Source organism: Saimiri boliviensis, chromosome 2 (assembly GCF_048565385.1).
Source record: "Saimiri boliviensis isolate mSaiBol1 chromosome 2, mSaiBol1.pri, whole genome shotgun sequence".
Classification (NCBI taxonomy): Eukaryota; Metazoa; Chordata; class Mammalia; order Primates; family Cebidae; genus Saimiri; species Saimiri boliviensis.
The window spans coordinates 165,923,712-165,949,022 of record NC_133450.1 but is presented as its reverse complement, the minus strand read 5'-3'; the positions used below and the strand labels follow the sequence as shown (position 1 = coordinate 165,949,022).

Sequence of the window (25,311 nt, the reverse complement as noted above, 5' to 3'; positions counted from 1 at the left end):
ATTTTTATAGTGTGTTTTAATATTTTCAGAATTAGTTACACATCTGCCCCTTATCCTAGTCGTTCACATATTTATTATAATACACAATTTTAAAATTGTAAGTCAATACCAAGAATATAAAGTTAAAAATTAAATTAGTTCCAATTATCACATATCAGAAATATTAGTACTCTGTGTTTATAGATGATGAACCCAAAGCTCTTTTATAATTTCAGGCACTTAAGTGGTTAAATATTGCGTATATTAGAAAGGGTACTAGAATCTTGTGAATGTTCTTCACCTGTGTGCACGTTATGAAAATGAAAGCAGAAAATTTATACTGGACATTGAAATTTGTCTATTAATAGAGTATAGATTAATATGCCAAGGATGATTTCTTACTGAGTTTTAGGTAGACATTAATGATAATTTATGATACAGTTACTAGAGCAGAAAAAATAAATGAATCATTACACTCAGTATATGTCACAAAATGTTGTCAGCTATAATGCAACCATTTAAATAGATGAGACTAAATTAAAGTTAGCAGTCAACCTTTTGGTGACTTAAACCTTTTATTGCTCTAACTTTCCAAAAAATGCACCATTTCTCTTTAGCACAGTTTCTGTTACTGAAAGAAAAAGTCCACATTTAACATATAGGAGAGAGCCCTTTAGAAGTTTTGTTTATTTAAAAAACCTCTCAGAAAACAGATTTTTTTCTCTAATGTTCACCATGTTTAAATTAAAAATTCTTTATTAAACTTTTTATTGTAGTTGTTTCCAATCCTTAATATAATTCTACTATTTAAGTAAATAATTGAATTTTTTTCAAATTAAATACTTAGGAGAAATAATATTACAAGAGCTACAAATTTTTGTGTGACAGATAATTTCTTTGCATTATATTCCAGCTTGATGAATATAATCACACCACTGATGACTGTATGTGTAATACATTGATTATTTTATATGGGTCATAATATGTTCAGTCAGTTCATGGAAAAGAAAATTACTATTTAAAACAAGAAAGTGCAGTAACAAGCAGAGGAAGAAAAATTCTATATATTAGTGATGAAGATTAGTTTCAAAGGATGAGAAAATAAATGAAGGTAAATCTATAACAAAAAGCTGATGCCATATTATGTATGTTCACTCAGACTCCTAGTGTTGACTGCTACCATCTTTCTGCACGAAAAATACTTATTTATTATTCCATTTGAGGTATATTAGTTGGAAAAAGATGCTGAGAGTTTTGGTTTGTGGTGTTCATTCTGGTACTGTTCATTTACTATTTGTTTACCCTCAGTTAAAATGGTTTGAAAGAAGCTGGATTAATAGCCCTATAAACAGTGCCCTATGTCATTATACTGTTATATTAGTTTAGTTCAGTTTTGTTTTTTAGAACTAGGTTGTTGGGTAGAAGACCTGAATATATGTTACAAAGATTCTGACCACAATATGGGGATCTCACTGTTTTCTAACCCAAGAGTACATTAGATAAGAGAGAATGTATGTTTTCTTTTTCTTAGTGTTTTCTCTTATTAAATATAGCTAGGCATTCTCCAGCAGGCAAAATGACCCTTCCTTAGCCCTCTGGAAAACAATTCTCCGCATGTCTACAGTAACGTATTTTGTCTTTTACTGGGCCCTCTCTTCTTACTGCGGCTTTTCCTTTTTTCTCTTACTTTGTACAAGTCATTTTTTGCTCAGATGATTTCCAGTTGTTATTTTCTGAATTTCTGTGAAGTAATATTTACTTGTTAAGTCAGTTTTCCCAGTTCTGAATAATTTTATTTCCTAGGGACATTTTACTCTTACCATTCATCCCCACATCATAAACACACTGAAATATACCCACATTTCACGTTAAACTTAATTGACATGTACTATTAAAGACTTTAGTTATTATATATTATAGAGATTTAATCTATCTTTTATTAAGTTTAATTTCACATTTTTGTTTTTGCATTTGGAGCTAACATTTTTCAAATGTTTTTGTAGGCCTTGGCAAAGCTCACACACCTTAAGCATAGTAGCTAACATACAATGGACCGGAATTTCATAGTTGATGTCCCCTGCTTCTTCTAAATTGTGGTATTTCCTCCTGAAACAGCAATCGCTTCAGTCTGTTTACCCTATTCTGATTCACACTTACTCAGTCTATTGGTGAAGGAGAGAAACTCTACCTTAAATAGTTCAAAATGGCTGAACCTATGACACATGACACTAGACAGATATAATTGGCAAATTGTGCCATATATTCACATTTCAGGGGAGCTGGACACTGTAGAACATGTGGAGCTACACAGAGAGTTGTACCCAGGAACAAAGTGAGGCACTATAAGAGGAAGGGTTAGTAGTGACAACAGAGTGGGATGACTTTTGGTTTCCTTAGGAGCACATGATTGGCTTGTGTGTATATTTTGTGTCTGGCAGGGAGATGAAACCCATTTGGTTGAGGATGAGCTGGGATGTACAATGTCTGGCTTCTAGGGCAATTATAAGGTAGGAAGCCTTTCTTTGTGGGAAAATATCTAGTGAGAGAACTCACATCTAGGCCTTTAAGGCCCTGTGCCAGTCACAGATGTCAGAGAATCACATGGGATTTGAGGCCTTAAAAAGCATAACCACCTTCCAGATCTTCCACTTTCCTCCCTTCTTCCAATCCTTTGTGTTCAGAGCACTGTGATGATAGGCTCATAATTAGGTGGTCAGTTCTGAAGTTACTGTTCACCTTAGTGTGACATCATTTTTTCCTTCTAAATGATTTAAAATGTGCTGTCCCAAAGAGAAAATCACTAAGCAAGGATCATGAAAATATTGAAATTTGGTATTTCATGATTTTAATTAGTATGATGTATTGCAAATGCTATGGTCACACTCTTGTCATTACTGGGTCTTCTTTTTTTCTGGTTTATGTTTTTATATACATTTGTCTATAATTTTATGCCTCAGGTAGAAAGCTATAGGTATTGGATTTTAAAATTAATTCAGCTTAAAATAAACACAGATTTTGGCTATTATTGATATTTCAAACACTAATTTTTAAATATTAGCAATATGTTAATTTTCTATAATGTAAATATTTTAGGCAAAAAGGAAAAAATATTGTTAGAGGACACTGAGGGGCAAATGTTATGATAATTTTGAGTATTACTACAAATATCAAAAGTGTTACTTTTTCCCTTTGCCTCCCAAGTATTGAATTGTTAGAGAAAGTGAGCTGGACAGCAGCAAAAAGTAACCTACTTTTTAGTCTCTATCATAAGCAATGGAATCAAACCTCTATTTGGAATACATCAAAAACTTAAAGGGTCTGCTCTTGATCAAACTGATAAGTGATATTAAACACTTTGAGTTTCCTGTGTAGAATGAGGACGGCCCAGGGGGCACTGTGTGATTAGAATATGCTGTCTATGGACTGATACAGTCCTGTGGCCCCTGAAACACTAGGTATGACACCTTCAGTTACTGGGTTATGAAAAGGTTGTGGGGAAGGGTCCCAGGGGAGGGAATGTGGTGTCCTGGGTTTACTGTGCTCAGTGAGTGGAATCAGGAGAATGACTCTTGACCAACTATTAAGCAAATGCTTTAATATTTTAATTACTAACATGGGTGTTGCACAGAGGCTGATGTCTGCAACTCTAACTGAGGAATAAGGACAGCCTAGCCTGAATCTTAGAATTTGCATAGCAAGATATTTTCTTTCTCTCTTGTAATCAGTATGAACTGAACAGAAGTGGTTTATGCACCTACCTTTGGGGTCTTAAATTATGCCATTTAAAATTCTCATCACATCCATTCTTTACCAATATTTAAAAGTTATTAAAGGGGCACTTTTTGACTAGTTTAATCAGCCATTTCCCAGAAATGATTGTTGTTTTAAATCATAGAGTTATGATGTATTTTTCAAATGCACCATTATTGTGACAATATTTTGTAATGTAAAGATCTGTTAGAAGACATAGTAAATGAAATGGCATCATGAATATATAGAATTATAAACTTTAATATTTTAAATGCATCAAAAATATGCCATAGCAAAATGATCTAAAAATTAAAGGATTACTTTCTATAGATAATTTATTTTGCTAATAATGTGCTAGCAGAGAGATCTTCCTAACCAAATCTGCAGAATTTCAAAGTAAACCCCAGAAAATATGTAGGCTAGTTTTTGGATTTTGAATTTTGAACCTTTACACAAACTAGCAAGTTTTCTATAAACCAAGCTGGAATTATTGTAAGAAGGTGTGACCTCCTTGAGAGAGTATGCCATTTGAAGGCATTACAATATAATCCAGAATCTGTTTCAGCAATCAGTACTGCCTAAGGTCAGGATTTCTTCACTACTCATGTAACTATTATAGCCAGGAACTGAGTCTTATCAAGAAGAATCAAAAAAAGATCATTCTGAACTTGGCAGTATTTATATCTTGGCTATTTTCCCAGGATCAGTGTTAATTCTGGTGATGAAGTGACTATAATTACTAATAGCAGTGCACCCTGATAATTGTTTGAATAATTATTTACAGAAATGTACATCTAACAAGTGACAAGGACAGTATGATTTATTCTTCCAGATTTTATCATTTTATGAAAATGTCTCATGTATGCTACCCTCACAAAGAAACTAGGCTTTTTGAAAACAGTTTCCAATGTCTTCATGAATCAGTTGGCAGGCTGAGTCAGACAAATTAAGACAAGTAAAATCATTTAAAATTTTGGAAAAATAAAAGTAATCACCTGAAATAGAATTTTTGAAAAAAACCTATATATTCTTATCAATGAACCTTTAATCTTGTAGTGATCTAAATCCACATAGGGGGAAATTCTGGAAAACTTACATTTTTTTCTACCAAAGAAGTCGTCTGGTTCATTATACAATCGTATTTGCATACAGTGCTCCTAGACTGCAACAATGTCATTTTCAATTCATTGTCTCCCATGTCCAATATAGAACATTATTTAAACCATGATATATTAAATACTTGAGGCACCTATAGAGCGCCTCATTTAAAGAAATATGGCCATGCTGTATATAAAATTGCTAGTTATTTTGACCGTCTGGTGATAGGTGAATCCTCACTCCATTTTGGAGAATATTTTCTGCTTCACTAAACTACTTACTGACCCAGAAAAAAACAGCTTCATAACAACCCATAATGTTTTCCCAAGTTAGGAAACATGCATTGAAAAACAGTGCTAAGAAAATCATTATGGAGTAAGTCTGAACAAGCTATTTTCCAAGCACTACAGGTCTGAGTTATGGAGGTGTGACATAACAAATCCAATTTTGACAAAAAAAAGCATATGGTTAAGGTTTTTTAGGATCTCTGCTTTGAAAGATTTTCTTCTAGTCCCTTATATTTTTAAGTCTCTCTAGCTAGATAAATTATTTATTTTTTGCTTTTTGTTCCTTTCAGTTTATTCTTCTGGTTCACCTTGTTTATTTGTGTTTCAAAAATTCTCTAGAATCCAACAGTAGATAAAAGCTTGTTTCTGTTGTTGGTTATTTTTTTTGTGAGCCAATAAAATAGTTTTCTCATTATTTCTTATAAAACTTACATGTAGGTCAAGGCTAAATTTGCACACCCTGCTGCAGTATTCCAACTGTGGCATTTCTTTTAGTGCTCAGATGACTAATAACACCTTGGAAATTATGAATGATGGGATGTGAATAGTAGAATCAACCCATTACTTGGCTTGGGGAAACAGATTTGCAAGAACAAAGGTTATAGTACATCTACTGCTGTTTTCCTTGGGGCTGAAAATGAAACCTAAAATTAGCTTTCACTGTGACAATTCAGTGTCTAAGCAAGGTGGAAGAGAACAATGTCCCCCTAATTGTGATCTTTGTAATTTTAAATGCTGTAATTTTAGAGCTCTTTGAAAAACACTAGAGTCCCACTGAAAGTAAAGGACTGAGAGAGTGTGCGTGTGTGTGTGTGTGTGTGTGTGTGTGCACGCACGTGCGTGTATTAGCTCACTTTCTATGGATAGATAGTATTAAATAGGATACTTTAATTAAATGTCCATTGTGTTATTGGGTACTGCATCAATTTATGGTACTGTTTTTTGAGACTTATTTGAACTTGTAATTGACTCACAAAGAGAGAAGGTAGAAAAAGTTCAAATTTAAGTGAAAAATAGGCAGAAAAGAATTTTTGCATATGTTACGTGATCACAAAACTATTACCCTAAATTCAGTTTATGTAATTGATAGAGACAGAATCTAAAGATTAGGCATCTTACTGGCTTTATATAACTAAGTCAGGATGGCTAAACACATCTCAGACAGCAGAATGAACTACTGAAAAGCATGTATGTGTGTGGAATGAGGGGGTTGGTGGGAACATAGGTGTTAAGTGGAGGCAAAGTTCAGGGTATCTGAATGCTTGGAGAAGTGTGAGAGTTTACAATACTAAGAGTAACAGCATCTTAAGGAAATATCTAGTGCCATATTTCAATGCATAAATGTTTCTCCAATAACTCAATATAATTATATCAAACAAAGGTCCAAAGGTGACAATCCCATAATGGCAATGAATGCCATAAACAATTAGAGATATATTATGTCTCATTCCCTAGTAATGATCATGTAAAAATCTTTTAGTTTACTGTAGAAATCCTTAATGTCATTAAGGATGACAGTAATCCTTAATGTCAATTCTTAATGTCAATATCAATTCTTTATGTCTTTAAGGACAGAAATTATGAAATTCTTATCCATATTAATAATACATTTATAATAATAAATAAATAAATTATATATGGAATTTTGAAATATAAAAATAAAAGTAGTGGCAAAAAGATTACATGCCAATTATATTTACTAACCCCAAACTTAGTGGACTTCTTGTCAGCCTGCTTTCAAAGTGTTTTGAGTTGTTTCAATACATTAAAAACTAAATGGAAACAATAACATCACATTCATTATATAATCTCTGACCCTTATGATTAAGAATGGAAAATCAAAACGTTTAGATTAATTATAGAATGAAATTAGAATCATGCTGGATATATATACTGTCAGGATAGGGAATATTGCTTGTTGTCCACCAAAATCCATTCTAACCTTCTTCCAGAGAGTAATGGAATTTTTCTGGATATACCTGTCAGCTTCCTTAGCAGCCAGTTGTGGCCTTGTAACTACATTCTTAAAGAAAGTGAGCAGAAGTCATGTGTGTAAATTCCATATCACTTGCTTAAAAGGAAAATTTTACCTTCAACTTAGGTTCTTTCCCCTTTCATTGGTTAAACTGCAGAAAATTGCTGAGCCAACCATGAAAATGTTTTGGGAACTAAGAGTAACAAGATGGAAGGAGTTTATGAACCCATCCACTTTTTTCCAGAGAGAGAACGAGTTATATTTTTGTGGAGCCATAGGATGTTGAAAGGTTTCGTTAAGTTAGCTAACCCCATACCAAAATACATGTGTGCTTGTGCATTGTGTATCTTCATAAAATAACTATGACTATTTCCCCTTTCTTGTTAGAGCTGCCCGTATTTTAACTCTGTAGCTCGAACTCCTATTTTACTGTTGGTCCCCTGGGCAAGGTGATAGCACAGTTTTCCAGAACTATATAAATGTTCATGGGTTCTGTAGGAACTCCTTCATGTAAAAAGTGTGTCAATTTTTTTTTCCACTCTTTCCCAAGCCTCCTCTAATTTTAGCATGGAAATGAGCTTCTACAAGTCCACTTTGGAAAAGGAGGAGGTACGTAAATCATTTGTTATCAACGTAACAATTCTTTTATAGCTAAGACAAAGCAGAATATTTCAAAACTCTGTTTTGTATTTTTCTTTGGAGGACAAAGGCGTATTTGTGATATCTGCTGTCTATAAGACTCAATGCCTCACATGGCTCCCCTGACTTCTGTGGGAGTATATTAGCATTTAAAATCTAACTCCAACTCCTATCTTGGGCCTCTAATTTTTCCTTTATTTGTCTACTCCTTTCAACTCACTAGTGGATCATAGGATTCTATTTGAAAACCTTGTTTGATTAAATTATGAAATCCTCAGCTGTCACTGGAAAAGGGTTCTAAAATAAATTTACGGAAAAATGCTCTAAAATATATTCATAAATAAGAAATAAACCATTGACTGTCAGATGATTTTCTAAGTCCTTTACATATGTTATTTCATTGAAGCTTCCCTTTAACCAAAGGGTAGTTATGATCATTCTTGTTTCAAGATTAAGGACACTGGTACTCAAAAAGTTACATAATGTGCCCATTTCACAAAATGAGAAAGTTACAAAGTCAGAATGAAAATTTAGATTTCTTAATTCAAGCTAATGTTTCTTCTGCTCTTCTAATTGCCTTAAACGCTCCTCCCTCTCCCTACGTCCTTCTAGCCTTCCCCACCACCCACCCCACGCAGTCTCATACTAGAAACAGAGTCAGAGCTCAGGGACATGTGGAAGACAGTGGCATCGAGTTGCACTTGCTTATCTCCCTTCCTTTGCTCTGCATCAGCCTGAGGTACCTTCACAGAACTCAGATCACTGTCTGAGGGAATGTATTCTCTTCCCGGGTCCACCAGGGGACATAGTTTCAAATGCAAGAACTTCCCAGCACCATACCCCCACCCATGTCTCCATCCTGGAGACTAGAGGTCTTCGTTTAACCTTCACGTGGGCAGGAAAAAAACAGAAGATCAATCACTCCAGCAGAAGTTTAAAGGAACTCCTTTCACAGGACAGAAAATTTGAATAGGGTGGGAATTACTCCCAGGTTAAAAGTCCCCTTTTCCCACATCCGGGTGGACTCCATTTCTGGATCCCCTTCCACGATGTTGTGGAAACTGCTCTCACCCTATCTCTTTCTTTCTCCTTTTTCTCTCTCTGCCTAAATAAATCACTTTCTGCAAAACTTTTTGGAGTCCAATATTTACTTAATTGCTCACCATGCCCGGTGGGGTCCTCTCTCCCATTCTTGGGTGAGTGAGGGACTGAGAACCTGGAAGAACACATCCTAGCCGGGGAGCTAAGTCTCGCCCATGCCCTGGAACCCAGTTTCATGTCTATTTGGAGTATGTTAAAACTCATTATACAATAGCATACTGCCTCTCAAAGTGAAGCGAATGGAAAGTAACCATCACCATATGCTTATTAATTGCCAGATGTGCATGGTTCAAGTCATGTTATTCTCAGTAAAGATGTATTTTCTGTGATGCTGAGACCCTGGAATGCTAAAATGTCACCTTGCCAATCACATGCATCTACCCACAACATTTCTATAGTGGGTGAATGCCCAAGAAATCACAGATGGTTTGACAACAGTTTTTTCTCCTAACAATGGTGCAAAATCAACATGCATTCATTAGAAACCATCCTTGAAATTTTGAGTTTTGGTCTTTTCCTGGGCTTGTAACATGCAGCAAGATACTCTCTTTTAATGCTGAACAGTGCAGTTAGCCATGGCTCCCAGTCATCCACACAATCAAGAGAGTAAACAAATGATACTCCACAGTGTACTGTGTTGCCAGGTGGTTTTGTCCAAATGTAGGCTGAGTGTTCTGAGGCTATTTAATGTAGGCTGTGCTAAACTATGATAAGCTATGATGTACGGCAAGCTGGGTGTGTAAAATTCATTCTCAACTCACCATAGTCTCCCATTAGGAAACGTTTATTGAAAAACCTGATGGAAAATTGAGGATCATTTGTATCCTGACACTAAAATAGCACTGAGTAACTAATAAGTAGTTGGCATATGAATAATCGAACTCTTTATTATTTTATATATAAGTGTCTCAAAACTCTCCGAATGCAGGACTTGCTAGTACAAAGTTCAAGTCCTAAGAAACTTTCCTACTTGCCTCGTTTAGTTCCCAGTCTGCATTTTAGGACTTTCATGCTTATATCTACTTAAGAAGAGAGGTGACTGAGCATAAAAGTCTCTGAATCAAATCACCCATTCAGAAGCATGGAATGAATGGGAAGCTGAAAGGATAGCTTTCTCTAAGATGAGGGAGTGTAAAATGTTGAGGAAGAGTGACCTCCTCCTCCTAATGAAATGTGACTCTCAGTAGATGTACTAGGTTTTGAATCATGAGACCCATACTTTCTTTTCCCATGAGCCAAAGCAGCGTTGATTTAAAATAGATGTAGAATCGGCCTGTGTTCCCAACTGTCACTGCATGAAACAGGCTTCACTAATTGCCTTTTGCTTCCCTATCATCTTTTACCATGAACAGAAGCATGCGTTTCTGGGTCCTTTCTGTTTGAAGATCTCCACACCTGCCACTGCCAGCTTCACTTAACAGAGCAAAGAAGGCGTGCTGAACATACATGCAAGATTACTAGTAGGAATAATCTGAGTATTCTGAGGCTGCTGACACAGCTTTCACCAATGAAGCAATCTGTTTAGTTTAGTCACTTCTATGAGAACTGATAAGAACAGTTAAACTTCCATTTACGCTTGTGTTGTGCCTAGAAATGACCTGATTTAAGGACTCTCACTATGGGGTATGTATGGGCGATCCCCAAACGCTGCTTTCAAAATCTCTATGCTTAAAAAAAAAAAAGTCTTGTTTCCTTAGAAAACTCCTAGACACCTGTGCTTCTATGGAAACTTTTGGAATAGGCACATACAGAGAAATTCCAAAAATAAGAAAAGAGAAAGAAAAAAAGTAGAAAACCTGTGAAACACCTGGTTTTGGCAGATTTTTCTCTCACCAGAGGCGGCAGGTTTCAGTACCATCTGTTAGGCAGCCATGTTCTGCTCGTCCTTCTCTGGGTACGTTCCCGTGGGCTGCACAGGATCCGGCTGGCAGCAGATTGCAGCCGACCCCAGCCCTGGAGCCTCCCTGGGACTTACAGCCCTACAGCCTGCCAGGCAGAGGTTATCCCTCCAATGAGGTCCGTCTGTAGGCTCTCCTTTTGACCTTCCCAAATGGTATTTAAAGCAGCAATTAGAATGACTCCCCAGTGCCCCGGCTATTTCAAATCTTTTAAATGTTTGAATATATTGCTTTAGCATGTTGACCTTTCTCTGTACCCAGTGAATCTAGGCCAAAAAACAAATAAATGAACGACTTTGGCTTGTACCCTAAGGGGAAATTGCCATCTCAATACTCTTCCTAGAGCTCCTGCATATCCCTGTCTTTCAGGTGCCAACGTATCATAGGAAAATAGCCTGTCATTGAAATGCACAGCTGTGTATTCCTTCACAAAATGGTTTCTGTTTCTTTTGTGTTCAATGATAAGTCCAAACATCTACAGAATTACAACTATTCTATTTCATACAAATATGTTTTCTGCTTAAGCAATTACTAATATCGTTTGTTTTATTATTTATTTATTTATTTATTTTGTGACGGAGTCTTACACTGTTGCCAAGGCTGTAGTGCAGTGGTGTGATCTCAGCTCACTGCAACCTTTGCCTCCCAGATTCAAGTGATTCTCCTGCCTCAGTCTCAGGAGTAGCTGGAATTACAGGCTCCTGCCACCACACTCAGCTAAGTTTTTTATTTTTAGCAGAGACTGGGTTTTACTGTGTTGACCAGACTGGTCTCGAACCCCCGACCTAGTGATCCATCCACCTCAGCCTCTTAAAGTGCTAGGATTACAGGATTGAGCCACTGTGCCTGGCCTAATATCCAGTTGGTTTTTTTAAAAATGAAATCTCATTTTAAAAAATGTGGAATAAAAGGCCATTCTAGAAAATATTAATGTTTTCTGATACATGACAATGGAAAAAGCTCTGTTTAATTTTCCTCCCATAATTTCAGAGTCCTTTGGTCTGTCTTTTGTTGGCATAACCTTTCCATGTGATCGTCTCTTCTGACAGCCTTGATTTTTGTTTGACTTTTCCTTTACACTCATCTTCAGAAAAGACAAGCAAGGACTTTGTTGCAAATCCAGTCCACCAAGCAAATGTGATTACTGCATGTTTTACAGAATCTTTTGGAGGGAAGTGAAGAAAATAGTTTACATTTTACATCACACAGCAATAATTACTTTATTAAATAATTCAATTTAATTATTATAAATTCTCACCATGAGACATTTCTTATCTGCCCAAAGTCTTGTATCTCTACATGGGTCTGATTTTATATTCTAGCTTGCTTTTTTCTTTGTGTACACCTATAATGTACATAAATGAACTATGTATTTCCTCACACTGGCTTCTCAGATCTTGCATCATTTCACCTATTGTACCTTCACAAAACAATGGAAGCTCCAATTATTGGTATATATTCTCCTGGGAAGGCAGTGGGGACTAGAAATAACTTCTTTTGTCTTCATCTAATTCTTTTTTATTATTTATTTTTCATTGTGCTGACATACCTTCTAGCAAATTCAGACAGAAATAAGCCTCTCTAAGGGAACAAAATTGGTACAAACTGTGACAGGATGGTCCCTGAGCTATGTAAAATTCATACTCTCAAGAGATAAATTCTAACTATATGCTCTGCATTGGAGTATCTTCTCCAAACAAAACATTTTTAAAGGAGTTTTAGTACATTTACATATTGTTTATGAGGCAATTTAAAAGAAGATGAAAAACAACAGTAACCCCATATTTCTTTGTAGCTTTTTTATGATTATTAGTAGTTGACACTTCTTGCTTGCAATGATTTGTTAATATTTTCAATTTCATGGTTTTATATCCTAATATTCATTTATAAATTCATATTCTAAAAGTTATCCTAAGAAAGTATCCTGGAGAATCTAAACATAAAATGAATAATTCACGCTTTTGATGCAGGAAAAACATGTTCAAATTGTTTTTTTTTTTTAACTTAAAATAACAATGGTTTTAATTCCAATGGACTGACAGTTTTCAAAGAAAACAGGAGCTACTTAGCTATTACTCATATGGTTCATGCTAAGCATGAGAAACAAGGAGCTCTGTTTATGCAGACATTATTTGGATGGAAGCTGCCATGTATCATAAGATGCCACGTCCTCTTATTTTTATCAATCTATTCACTAACCTCCTTGTTTAGCTGCACAGCCTATGCATAATATGACCCATCTTGGGATCCACTGGAGTTGTGGGGCATCCTTACTGCTTTGTTATCTTTTCCTAGTTGATAATCAGTACGTTCTGTTATGAAGAATTAATGCTTGAAAGTGACATTTAAAATTCCAAATGCATAGATATTTATATATCTAAAATAAAATTGTTAACTATATTTAACAAAATCAAAATACAATGAATTTTATTTTCAGCCTGTCTGTTTTAATCCTCTTATCAAACAAAGTGACTGGCACTATTCTGGCTGGGCTGGGTTTTATAAGATTTTGACTGGCAAATTATCTTAAAAAATAAAAAGAAATCTAGGTGTTAATGGTTGATACTTTGTGAGTATTTATTGTGGGCTGGACACTGCTTCACTTATTTTCCAAGTAAGAAGTCTTCGGTGGCTCAAGCCTGTAATCCCAGCACTTTGGGAGGCCGAGGCGGGTGGATCACGAGGTCAAGAGATCGAGACCATCCTGGTCAAGATGGTGAAACCCCGTCTCTACTAAAAATACAAAAAACTAGCTGGGCGTGGTGGCGCGTGCCTGTAGTCCCAGCTACTCAGGAGGCTGAGGCAGGAGAATTGCCTGAACCCAGGAGACGGAGGTTGCGGTGAGCCGAGATCGTGCCATTGCACTCCAGCCTGGGTAACAAGAGCGAAACTCCGTCTCAAAAAAAAAAAAAAAAAAAAAAAAAAAAAAAAAAAAGAAGTCTTTTATTCCTCACAATAACTCAATTAGTTGGGTATAATTATTATCACTACTTCACAGGTTGAAAGAAAAACTGAGGCACAAAAAAATTAAACATTTTTGTCAGACAACTAAAAAGTGTTAGAATCAGAATTTTCACACAGGCTGAATGCAGTATCTGAGTCTTTCGCTATGTGCTATAATTAGAAAATATTTGGGGTCCAGAGTGAGTAGAGCTTAGAGGTCACAAAATGTCACCAGACAGATGAGTGCTAGAAGCTAGAGTATAAAGCTTCATATTTTATTTCCCACTTTCCTTTTCAAAAGATATCCAATTGCCCAAAGTAGAAACCTAAGAATCATGATTTTTTTTTTTTCTCTCACTGATATACTTTGGATGTTTTTCCCCTCTAAATGTCATGTTGAAGTGTAATCTTCAATGTTGGAGGTGGGGTCTGGTGGGAGGTGTTTGGGTCATGGGAGTGGGTTGCTCATGAATACTTTGGTGCTGTCCTTGGAATAATGAGGAGTTCTTTCTCTGAGTTCACATGAGATCGGGTTGTTCAAAACAACATGCCACCTTTCTCCCTCTTTCTTCTTTCTCCCTCTCTTGCCCTGTGATATGCTGATATGATTTGGCTATGTCCCTACCCAGATCTCATCTTGAATTTCCACATGTTGGGGGAGGGACCTGGTGGGAGGTAACTGAATCATGGGGGCAGGTCTTTCCTGTGCTGTTCTAGCTATAGTGAATAAGTCTCATGAGATCTGAACAGCTTTAAAATAAGGAGCGTCTCTGCACAAGTTCTTTTGTCTGCCGCCATGTGAGACATGCCTTTTATCTTCCACCATGATTGTAAGGCCTCCCCAGCCACAGGGAACTGTAAGTCCAATAAAAATTTCTTTGGTAAATTGCCCAGTCTTGGGTATGTCTTTGTCAGGAGTGTGAAAATGGACTACTACAGTAAATTGGCACCAGTAGAATGGGGCATTGCTGAAAAGATACCCAAAAATATGGAAAAGACTTTGGAACTGTTTAACAGGCAGGGCTGGAACAGTTCGGAGGGTTCAGAAAAAGGAAATGAAAAAAGGAAAATGTGGGAACATTTGGAACTTCCTAGAGACTTATTGAATGGCTTTGACAAAAATGCTGATAGTGATATGAACAATAAGGTCCAGGCTGAGGCAGTCTCAGATGGAGATGAGGAACTTGTTGGAACAGGAGAAAAGGTAACTCTTGTTATGGTTTAGCAAAGAGACTGGCAGCATTTTGCCCCTGCCCTAGAGATTTGTGGAACTTTGATCTTGAGAGAGATAATTTAGGGTATTTGGTGGAAAAAACTTCTAAGTAGCAAAGCATTCAGGAGGTGAGTTGAGTACTGTTAAAGGCACTCCATTTCATAAGGGAAGCAGAGCATAAAAATTTGGAAAATTTGCAGCCTGACAATGTGATAGAAAAGAAAATCCCATTTTCTGAGGAGAAATTTAAGCCAGTTGCAGAAATTTGCATGAGTAATGAGGAGCTGAATGTTAATCCCCAGCCATCTCCACAGGAACCCCTTCCATCACAGGCCCAGAGATTTAGGAGGAAAAAATGGTTTCATAGGCTGGGCTCAGGGTCCTTATGCTCTATGCAGCATAGGGACTTGGTACCCTGTATCCCAGACACTCCTGCCATGAATTAAAAGAGCCAAGGTACAGCTTTGTCTGTTGCTTTAGAGGGTATAAGCCTCAAGCCTTGGCAGCTCCCACATGGTGTTGAGCCTGCAGGTGCACAGAAGTCAAGAATTGAGGTTTGGGAACCTCCACCTCGATTTCAGAAGATGTATGGAAATGACTGGATGCCCAGGCAGAAGTTTGTTGCAGGGTGGGTCCCTCATGGAGAAACTCTGCTAAGGCAATACAGAAGAAAAATGTAGGGTAGGAGCTCCCACACAGAGTCCTTATTGGGGTACCATCTAGTGGAGCTGTGAGAAGAGGGCCACTATCCTCCAGACCCCGGAATGATATATCCACCTGACAGCTTGCATGATGCACCTGGAAAAGTCACAGACAGTGCCAGCCTGTGAAAGTGCCAGGAGGGAGGCTGTACCTGCAAAGCCACAGGGGTGGTCTCTTCTGCCTGAGACCACAGAAACCCAGCTGTTGCATCAGCTTGACTTGGATGTGAGACATGGGGTAAAAGGGAATCATTTTGGAACTTTAAGATTTAACTGCCCTGTTGGATTTTGGACTTGCATAGTGCCTGTAACTCCTTTGTTTTGGCCAGTTTCTCCCATTTGGGACGGCTGTATTTATCTAATGCCTGTACCCTCATTGTATCTAGGAAGTAACTAACTTGCTTTTGATTTTACAGGCTCATAGGTTGAAAGGACTTGCATTGTCTTGGATCAGACTGGACCACCAACTGTTGAATTAATGCTGAAATGAGGTAAGCTGTTGGAAGACTGTTGAGAAAGCATTACTAGTTTTGAAATGTGAGGACATGAGATTTGAAAGGGGCTAGGAGTGGAATAATATGCTTTGGCTTTGTCCGTACCCAAATCTCATCTTGAATTTCCACATGTTGTGAGAGGGACCTAGTGGGAGGTAATTGAATCATGGAGCATGTCTTTCCCGTGCTGTTTTTGTGATAGTGAATAAGCAACCTCTGCTTCCTGGCTTTGAGTGATTTTCATGCCTCAGTCACCCAAGTAGCTGGGATTACAGGCATGTGCCACCATACCCAGCTAATTTTTGTACTTCTTTTTTTTTTTTTTTTTTTTTTTTTTTTAGTAGAGCTGGGATTTCGCCATGTTGGCCAGGCTGGTCTTGAACTCCTGACCTCAAGTGATTTGCCTGCCTTGGCCTTCCAAAGTGCTGGGACTACAGGTGTGAACCACTGTGTTCAGCTAATTTTTGTATTTTTGATTTGTTCTGTTTTATTATTATTATTATCATTATCATTATTATTATAAGAGATGGAGTTTTGCCATGTTGATCAGGCTGGTCTCAAACTCCTGATCTCAAGTGATCTTCCAGCATTGGACTCCCAAAGTGTTAGGATTACAGGTGTGAGCCAATGTGTCCAGCCAGTCTTGAATCTCTTTATTCCTATTCTTACCTTAAGCATCTGTTAAGTCCTAGGAATCTATAATATAAAAGGAGTTGAATTTGATGTTTAAATTAGAACCAGAAATTGAACCTATACTTGAGTGATAATGTCCAACCTCTTCTAATTTGCCTGAGACTCTTTACAAACTTGATTCCACCCTACATTTCTAACTCTGTCTTTTCCTCTCTTAGGAAGGGGCAGTCTTGGCTCAGGCAGCAAAATTTGTATGTGGGGTGAATTAAAGCATCTGTGGCAAAGCTTTACATATGCTAAAACCATGAAAATGTATGGATCCTAGAAAGAAGCCAGATAATAACCAAAGACAGAAGTCTTCATGGGTGGTGAAAACGAAGAATCCAGAAGCAGGTAAGTGAATCAAATTTAGGCAGAAAACATGCATGTTCATAACTGGTGGAGGGATGTGGGAGGAAGGGCAGATTGCCTACAGAAGGAAATGAAGCACAAATCAACTTGACTGCTACCCTACTTCTCTGATTCAATCCTACCATTCACTCATTCTGTACATTTCTTCAACTATGCATAAAATGCTCCCGTTTACCCATTCTAAATTCCATTCCTAGAATAACTTCCAGTTTCTGTTCATAGAAACCATTTTTAAGACATACCTAACCCCTGTGTCATAAGGGCTTCTCTAGTAAGAATCCTGTCAACCTCCCTTTTCCTTGAACACTTTTGTGGTACTTAATATTACATACCTTAATGATTCATTTCTTTGACTCTTTTTGAAGTAGATTTTTACTTCCACCAAACTTTAGGTTTCTGGACAGTCATTTACGAATGAAGAGGAAGAATTTGCTTATTTCTCCATCTTCTTCTTGCTTTTTTTTTTTTTTTTTTTTTTTTTTTTTGAGGCAAGGTGCTAATCTAATGGACTCATTAGAATTTCCTGGAGTATGTGATGATGATAAATTAAAGGGTACCGCCACTGAGTTTTTCTTCTGTTTACTTAGGCTCGATTTCCCTTTTGAAGCAGAGCATGAGATGAAAATAATATATAAGTAATTCATGTAAGAATATGTTTCTACAGATTAGCAGTGAGGTATAGGGAGGAGAGTAACTGGGGAAAAAAAAAAACCCGCCAATTTGGAGAAATGCAGTATCAACTTGTCTGACAGCATGAATGACTAGTTCTTGATCCAGTGTACCTTTCTGCAGAACTCTGTGAAGTGGACCTCAAACTGTCTCCCTCGGGGAAGAGAAGAGAAAGCATTTATCCAGTGATTTCCATCCTCCATTGGTCAAGGTAATCACGTGAATATTAACTTTCACAAACTTTCTCGTGAATTCTGAGCAGTTTAGGCAGACATTCCACTAAGCCAGTGCAAAATAAACCCTGTGAGAAACAGTGTGAGAAGCCCTCGGGTACATGTAAAATTACATGATTTGAGCCTGAGGTAGGTACTGACAATTTGCACTTGTTTAAAATCGATCCAAGCTTTGGAGCTGTTCCCTACAGCGGTGGCTGGAAAAAGAAGGGGGGAAAGGAGATTCAAAGTGGTGTAAAAGAGAATCTTATTATACTGCATAAAATTATTTTTATAAAAGGACACAGGTCTTACCTCTGAGCAATTCCAAAAGACTTTTTTTGTTTAACTTTTGCTTTGTATCTCCACTATGTCAAATTTACAAAGGAATGCCTTGCCTAAATCCTTGCAACACCGCTCTTTAGTCTTCATGTTTTTATCTATTGAGGATATCATAACTCAGTCATGTCTTTGACTTGTTGCTTGTTTTGTGGTAGCATTAAGATTTGGTTGTAAGGAGAAAATGAAGCTTCACTTAGTCTTTGTATATAAGTCACAAATTTTAGAAAGTTCTGCATTTGTGATTACCAATATTAAGCTAAAAATAGTATAGCAATTTATTTTCCATTTTCCCTATGGTGTGTATATATTTCCCTTGAACAGTTAATAGAAAAGGGTGCCAGGTTCGAGAAAAAACATGTTATTACTGATCCCTGCAGGTAGTACTGTTGAGTAGTGCTTTAAAACCTATTATGATTTTAGTTTATTAAAAGTTTTTTTTAATATATAAGACTGACCACAACTTTTCTCTCATTAAAAAACCCTATTATTCTCTCTCTCTCTGTTTCTCTCTCATACAGATATATATACACACACACACCACCACCCCGCCAAACACACATACCCATGACAAGTTGAGGAAAGACAAAAGCCTGAATTTAAGAATTGATTTTGGAGGTAGAAACTTCTGGTTCAACAACACATTGGCAGAGAAAAGAAAGAATTAAAGCTCCATCTTTATTTATTTATTCCCTTTTCTGGGAAGGAATAGAAATGATGAATATATAACCATGTTACATAAATAATACTCTAAAAATCATATGTCAAGAAAATTTAGTGTTATAAATAAATAAAATTTATGATAAAATTAAATGGCTGATAAAAAGAACACTTATTAAGATATATTTTAGCAAAATTGAGCTGCATAAAAAATTAGCCTGAGTTTCTTAAAAACTTCAGTCTTTTTAGCTGTATGCAATTTTTCTATTTACAGAAGAAACAAAGGACACCATTTTTGCAAGATACCATATAAGACTTTACCTTGGGGACTGCAATTACTATTTACTCCCCTAGATAAAAGGCATTTAATGCCCAAATTGTGCAAATGGGTTTTGTTTACAATACTGTTAATTTTGGGGAGATGACATGATTAGAAATGTACGTTTGAAATCACTGAAGCAATGCATAGACTCTAGAGAAAGAGAGTGTCACCTAGATTTTTGTGGAGCTCTATTTGAAAACTAATGTCTAATTAAATAAATTGCCTTGAGATAACCAGCCATCAGGAAAAATAAAATATTTAGAAGATTGTTTCTTTCTTTAGCCCCGAAAACAAAATAAATTACAGATGGGTTAAATAATTGAATTTAAAAATACCTGCAGGAATAAACAGGGCTGTTGGCTGAAGTAAAGGTTAGTGAACTCTAAAACATCAATAGACATTGTTCAAAGTGAAGAACAGATAGTGGAAAACTGTTGAAGAGAAGTGATTAAAGGCTCCAGGACCTGTGGAAGTACAGCAAATGGTCTAATATACATGCAGTTGGAATTCCGTAAGAAAAAGAGAATAAAAATAAAGCATATAATGGGTAAAAATTTTTCAAATATTATTTTAAAAACAGATTGATTTAGAGGTCCAAGAAGTTTAGCTAATCCTAAGCACAATAAAAACAAAGAAATCCAAACCCGGATATAAAAGAAAGACATTTTTCGATATACAATACAATGTTTGAAAGCAGATAACCAATTACTGGTGTGAATTCTGTCTCATGCATTGATACTGACATATATTAACCAAAAATAAATCATATTTTTGCTCATAAAATAGATTTCAATATATTTCAAAATACTTAAATCTTACAACATATATAATTAGACTAAAACTGCAAATTAGAAATTAATAACTGAAAGGTATCTGGTAAAATTCCACTATTGGTTTCCTATTGCTGCTGTAAAACAAATTATCATAAACTTGCTTTAAAAACAGAAAATAATTTTCATACAGTTCTGTAGGTCAGAAATACAAAATGAGTCTTATGAGTATAAAATCAAGGTGTTGATAAGGCCGGTTTCTTCTGGAGACTCCAGGCAGAGAAACTATTGTCTCTTATGCCATCTGGTGGCTGCTAGCATCCGTCAGCTTGTGGCCACATCACTCCAAAATCTATTTCTGTTGTTTTATTGTCTTCTTTTAAGTATTCAAGTCTCCCTTTCTTTTCATTTCATAAAACCCTTGAGATTACAGTTAGGATATACCCAGGTAATACAGGATAACCTTCCCATCTAAGACCCTTAATTTTATACTTGCAAAGTCTTTTTAGCCATGTAGGGTAACATTCACAGTTTCCAGGGATTATTATGCAGATATCTTTGGGGGCTGTTCAGCCTAAAATATTTCTCAAAGTTTTGCAAATTTCAGACACATTAATTAATCTATGAATCAAAGGAGAAGTCATAAGAAAAGTGAGAAAATACTTTAAACCAAAATAAAATTTAAAAAACTTATATAAATTAGTAGAATGACATTAAAGTTGTGCTTTGAGGAAAATTTGTATCTGTAAATTATATTAGGAAAGAAGAACAATTTAAAATCAGTTATGTAAGCTTCCATCATGGAAAAATTTTTTTAAAAAGCAAATTAAATCCAAGGTATGTAGATAAATATAAATATTAAAGATGAGAACAAATATTAATGAATGAGAAAAGTAAAATAGAGATAACTAATAAAATCAGAAGTTAGGTCTGTAAAAGACTAATAAGCTCCTGGTGAGATTAATGGAAAGAGAGAGAAAGAAGGGCAACTGATGAATGACAGGAATGAGAGATGTGATATCACTGGATATTTTATAGATAATAAAAGGATAATGTTACTGTGAACAACTTGATGCAAATAAATTTGGCAATTTAGCTAAAATTGATACATCATTTGAGTGACACAAACTACCAAGGATCACTCAAAAAAAAAGATAAAAATTTTGAATTTTTCTAAATCTATTCAGTAATTAGTAATCAAAACTGTTCCTGTGAAGAGACCTCTAGGTCCAGATGGCTTCACTGGTGAATCTGTCCAACACTGAAGAAATAGAGTCATACGAACACTTTCAGATAGTAGAAAAAGAGCGATAGTCTGGGTGTTCGGGCTCATATCTATACTCCCAGCACTTTGGAGGCCATTTGAGCCCAGGAGTTTGAGACCAGCCTGGGAAACATAGTGAGACCCTGTCTCTACTATGCAGTTTCCTACAGAGACAGGGTCTAATATGTGTGTGTATATATATATATATATGTCCCTATCAACTCAAGTTTTTAATTAACCATCTTCATATTTGTGTGGAGACATGTCCCTGTCTGCCACTCTAGCTTTGCCACTTATATTAATTTCACAAATCTTTCTAGAATTAAGATCTGCCATCTGACTTCTATTATTATTCTATCATCCCCTTGCTCTCTATGAACCTAATTCTGAAATGGAATCTCCTGCTGTGATCTCTGACCTGTAGAGGAGAGAAAGCTTTTCTAACTACTATTCCCCACTATTAGTACATTCCTCATTTCTCTGATTAAAAAGTATCCATTTTTTTGTCAGTTTATGGGTGTTCTGGCCTTACATAATATTGTTTAATCTTGCAAACTAACTTTTTGGTCTGTTTGTTTCCTTCCTCCCAATCTACTTGAACAATTTCAGCATTTGTAAGTCACTTAATGTAGACTATCTCTTTCTCCAAGTTCTCTAAGGACTATCTTAGCAAAGTGTTAGCACTGTCTCCTATAGTCTTTGGTGTAATATGCATTATATTCCATTCACTTGATCCAGCACCCTCAGTATCCAGTTTAATTGTACATATCTTAGTTCATGACAGTGAATTTAAGCTGGATACTGCAGTTCTATATAGGATATAAGCGCTATCCCCTTTCCCTTAGAAAGCCAACATTTTCTTAATAAGTTATGTTGTGAAATAGTTACAGATCTGGTGACCAGGATAGCAGTTGGGGACAATCATGTTTTGTCTTATAAGGCAGAGGACTTTTCATTAACTTCAAGCAATGATAAGCGCTAGTCTCTCACAAGAAGGAATATGCCACTTCTATGCATCCAGATAGTTAAGGGGATTCTGGAGCCTCGGTGTTTTCAAGTGCATTATTGCAAATGTCCCCATTTCACATCCCAGAGTCCTTTTCTTTACTAATCATGGCTTTAATCTTAGCATAGCAGACCTGGCTGCACTGAGATGTTAACCTTCTCTGGAGTTCTAATACTCTCATAATTAAATTCTGGGCTACTGGGCATGTTCTTCTACTTTTTCTGTCTTTTGCTGGAGGAGATTGGAGTCTGTTTATATACTCACAATAAATTATGTTAACACGTTTATGATGCAGGCTGCCCTCAGAAGGAGCAGTGGCCACACCTTGGCAATCCCCAGAACTAGCTTACAGTTTTCACCATTAAATCAATTTGGAATTTTTCTTTATTTGTTGAGATTGTAATTTAATTATCTAAATACTCCTAAATAAATCTTGCTAAATATGTGGAAGATCTCTATATGCAAAACTAAAAATGCAGGCAGACCTTGTTTCTGTTGCTGTTTCTATTCCAAACCACCTCAAAAAAGTGAATATTGCAATAAAGCGACTAACAATATGTTTTGCTTCCTAGTGCATATAAAAGTAATATTTACGCTATACTGTGGTCTATTAAGTGTGCAATAGCACTATGTCTAAAATACAATGTATACGTTGATTAAAAAATATTTTATTGCTAAAAAATGCTAATGATCAGTTAGGCCTTCAGTGAGTCATAATTCTTTCGCTGGTGGAGAGTTTTGACTCTGTACTGATGGCTGCTGACTGAGCAGGGTGGTGGTTGCTGAAGGTTCGAATGATTGTGGCAATTTTTAAAAATAAGACAACAATGAGGTTTGCTACATCAATTGACTCTTCCTTCGGGAAGGATTTCTCTATAACATACAATGCTAGTTGATAGCACTTTACTTACAGTGGAGCTTGTTTCAAAATTGGAGACAATATCTCAAATCCTGACAAGGCTTTATTGACCAAATTGATGTAATATTCTAAATCTTTTGTTGACATTTCAACAATGTTCACATCATCTTTTCCAGGAGTAGTTTTCATCTCAAGAAACTTCTTTTGTTACTCTTTTATAAGAAGCAACTCCTCACCTGTTCAAGTTCATCATTAGATTGTAGCAATTTAGTAGCATCTTTGGGCTTCACTTCTAATTCTAGATCTCTTGCTATTTCTATCATATCTTCAGTAACTTCCTCCACTGAACTTTTGAACCCTTCAAAGTTATCCATGAGGATTGGGATCAACTTCTTCCAAATACCTGTGAATGTTGATGTTTTGACCTCCTCCTATGAATCATTAATGTTCTTAATGCCATTTGAAATGGTGAACTCTTCCCAGCATGTTTTCAACTTACTTTGCCCAGATCCATCAGAGGAATCACTTTGGCAGCTATATAGCCTTACACATTTTTTTTCTCAAATAATAAGACTTGAAAATTAAAAATTACTCCTTGATCCATGAGCTACAAAATGGATGTCATGTTCGCAGGCATGAAAAGAGCATTCATCTCCTTGTACATCTCCATCAGAGCTCTTGGGTGACAAAGTACATTGTGAATGAGACGGAGTAATATTTATTTTTCTGAGCAATAGGTCTCAACGGTGGCTTTAATATATTCAGTGAACCACACTGTAAACATGTGCTGTCATCCAGGCTTGTAGAGCACAAGGAGAGTAGATTCAGCATAATTCTTAAGGGCCCTAAAATTTTTAGAATGGCAAATAAGCATTGGTTTCAACTTAGCATCACCACTGCATTAGCCCCTAGAAAGACAGTCAGCCGCCGGGTGTGGTGGCTCAAGCCTGTAATCCCAGCACTTTGGGAGGCCGAGGCGGGTGGATCACGAGGTCAAGAGATCGAGACCATCCTGGTCAACATGGTGAAACCCCGTCTCTACTAAAAATACAAAAAATTAGCTGGGCATGGTGGCACGTGCCTGTAATCCCAGCTACTCAAGGAGGCTGAGGCAGGAGAATTGCCAGAACCCAGGAGGCGGAGGTTGTGGTGAGCCGAGATCGCCCCATTGCACTCCAGCCTGGGTAACAAGAGCAAAAACTCCGTCTCAAAAAAAGAAAAAAAGAAAGAAAGAAAGACAGTCAGCCTTTCCTTTGAAGCCTTGAAGGCAAGCATTGACTTTCTGGCTATGAAAGTACTAGATGTATCTTCTTCCAATATAAGGTTGTTTCATCTACATTGAAAATATGTTGTTTAGTGTTGCCACTTCCATCAATGATGTTAGCTAAATTTTCTAAATAACTTGCTGTAGCTTCTTCATCAGCACTTGCTGCTTCACTTTGTACTTTTCTGTTACGGAGGTAGCTTCTTTCCTTAAACATCATTAACTGACCTCTTCTAGTTTCAATTTTTTCTTCTGACACTTTCTCACCTTTCTCAGACTTCATGGAATTAGAGAGAGCATGGACCTTGCTCTGGATTGGGCTGTGGCTAAAGGGAATGCTATGAATGGTTTGATCTTCTGTCTAGATCACTACAACTTGCTTCATGTGAGCAATAGGGCTATTTCATTTTCTTGTCATTTGTCATTAAATGTGCTACTGCAGTAGCACTTTTAATTCTTTTTGAGTACTTTTTTTTTTAACAACTTGGCTGAACTGTTTGGCACCAGAGGCTTAGCTTTCATCCTATCTTGGCTTTTTAGGTATGCCTTCCTCACTAAGCTTAATTATCTCTTGCTGTTGACTTGAAGTGAGAGACTTGCACCTCTTGCTTTCTCCTGAATACCCAAAGGCCACTGTAGAGTTGTTAATTGGGGTAATATCAATGTTATCATGTCTCAGGTAATAGGGAGTTCTGAGGAGAGGGAGAGAGATGAGCCGGTCAGTGGAGCAGTCGGAACATACACAACCTTTAGCAATTAATTTCACCATTTTACATGGGTGCCATTTGTGATGCCCCCAAATAATTACAATTGACCCTTGAGCA

At 36.5% G+C, this 25,311-nt stretch overlaps 1 long non-coding RNA gene across 1 annotated transcript in view; it reads left to right on the top strand.

Annotated features, from left to right (window-relative positions):
* The window catches only part of LOC141582836 (uncharacterized), a 452,087-nt gene extending 434,111 nt beyond the window's left edge, over positions 1-17,976 (top strand). The window contains exons 4-6 of the long non-coding RNA XR_012515751.1: positions 16,001-16,075; positions 16,930-17,104; positions 17,915-17,976. This is a non-coding gene — a long non-coding RNA (uncharacterized LOC141582836). The remainder of the gene's footprint in view (positions 1-16,000; positions 16,076-16,929; positions 17,105-17,914) is intronic.
* The last annotated feature ends 7,335 nt before the right edge of the window (positions 17,977-25,311 follow it).